The sequence below is a fragment of the Squalius cephalus genome (genome assembly GCF_949319135.1).
Source record: "Squalius cephalus genome assembly, chromosome: 5".
In the NCBI taxonomy this organism is placed as follows: domain Eukaryota; kingdom Metazoa; phylum Chordata; class Actinopteri; order Cypriniformes; family Leuciscidae; genus Squalius; species Squalius cephalus.
In genome coordinates, this window is record NC_137126.1 from 28,890,081 (window position 1) to 28,892,529 (window position 2,449).

The following is a 2,449-nucleotide window of genomic DNA, read 5'->3' on the forward strand; positions in this document are numbered from 1 at the left end:
AAGAGCTTTCTAAAGAGCTTCCAAAAGTTTTGGTGTGTCCTATTCTGTGGCAGAGTTCAGTGAAACTGCTTTCCACAGCTTTTTTAACCCATGTCTGAAACTGGGTGGGTGACAGTTCAATTCATGTATAGATTATCTAAGACAGATATGAATTTGAATGCGTCTATGGAACAAAACAAAACAATGTTTTAATGAATTAATCAAATTAAACCTATTTAGATCAAATTAATGTTTTTCGGGTGGGCAGTGTGGAAGAGGTTGCCACTAAAAACAAAGAAGCGAAAAAGTACATTTGTTATTCCTTAAATCAAAGCAGAAGCGTGAGATTGTATGCAACTTTTAATGCCCTTCAACAAATATGTGTGTGTGTGTGGGGGGGGGGGGATTTTATATCAAATTCATGTTATTTTTATCATGTACATTTGAAATTGTGATATTGTAATTGTCAGTTTACTTTTTTATTATTCCTCCCCAATGTGAGTGTATGGTAGCCCTATGAAAGGTACATAGGAAAATTGGCACACTTGTAGTGATAGTAATGAATAGCAATCTGACCAACTCTATAGCGCCACCACCAGTTCAAAAATTATGTTTTCAAATGATTATAACTTTTGAACCTTTTGTTATAGAAAAATTGTATTTATTTCACCTGAATAATCAATTCACTGATCACATTCAACATCTTACATTAAAACTTCCCCCTTTGCAGTAGTGGCCATTTTGAAAAGGCCATTTGTAGCTGCTACTCCTTCAAATTTTGGCAATCAGGATAAATATAACTTACGTTAACAGCCAAGTTACCTCAGAATGCCAATTGGTTAGTATGCTAACTAATGATTTAATGTGCTCATTCTCACACTGAAAGCTCTTCTCGGCAGCTTCTTGAATGTGTATCAACTGAGTGGCACACTGTTAAGCAACAACTACTGAATACATGTCTTCCAAGTAGTGCATGGTGAAAGGTGATAAGTGACAAGCACCTGAACTAAAGATTGTTGTTTCGATTCCTGCATGGTGCAATTTTATAAAAGTGTGTGTAATGTAGTGTTATTTCGATTCCTTTATTATCCGGGTAAGCTTTTTCCTCTTGGATTAGAAAAATTATAAAAGTGTTTTTGTTAATTCTAATCTGAACTTCTATTCATTTTCAGTTCATCCTCACCTATACTCCTGAACCTCGTGTCCTCCAAGTAGCGCATACTAATTGTACCAATGTTTCTTCCTCTTAAATTAGAAATATTTTTTTTCCCCCAGTCATTTTGAGTTCATTCTTTTCTGTACTTCTGAACTTATCTGTTCTTCATGTACATTCTGTTTCGTTCTTCTCTTTTTGTTCTTTTGGCTATGCACTGCTATCGCTGCCCGTTCGAGGCTTGGCCACGTATCGCTGCTTGCGGCTATATTTAAATTTTTAAATTGTCATTAAAAATCATAAATATACTTACATTACGTGACATAAATAGTAGTTTTTCATTGTTTAAAACAAAATATAAATTAAATGAATATGGAAATTTGGATCAAAATGATATTTCGAAATTGAGTAGTTGGGGTGAGCACTGAGTGGACCAAGCTCATAATTAGGTGGGACCACCATAGCCTAGATTTCATTGGTATTGTTGTCTGAAACGTGGAGGTTGAAAAAGATGGGCTGGAGTAGAGCAACCAGGCATGTCTGCTAGCATGACTAGTCAACCCAATGAAAGAAGACACAAGGAACACAAAATGGAGCTGGTTCTTCATATGTTATACTGACTCCCTGATCTTAATGCCAGAAAGAGCTCGGGGCTTTAGGTCTGTGTACGGCAGACTCACAGATTAGTCAAGACGTTCAGGCAAATGCTAAAACAGATGTTAAAGTGCAGGGTTTCCAGAAAAGGTGGCCCATGGCCTGTATCAGGACAAAGTCAAACTGCTGGCTCCTTCCCAACATTTAGGTCTAGCATAAGTATGTTGACTACAACTAAAACTAATCAAAGCAGGCTAATGTCTATTGACTGTGTAGATTCCACGGCTATGAAGTAGTTTTAGGTTTGTTGAATGATTACAGTTCATCATCACTTTCTTTCCATAATTGTTGCAAACTGTCTTCTTTCGAATAAAAATAAAAATAAAAATAAGAAGCCATTTGGCTTACCATAAAAAATTTAAATGGCACACATGTAGAAAAATTTACATATCGATTAAAATTACTTTTAATATAAAATTACTGTTTTCTATTTCTAATATATTTTAAAGGTAATTTATTGATGGCGACGTTGAATTTTCAGCAGCTATTACTCCTGTTCTTTTCTACTCCACTGTGTGGAAAAGAGCAGGTTGTACATTCCCAAAAACATCTTCAACAGAAGTAAATTCTTAAAGGGGTTTGAATGACAAAAAGGTGAGCACATAATGATAGAATGTTCTGTTTAGGGTGAACTATCACCAAAAAAAAAACTTTTTCCTTGGA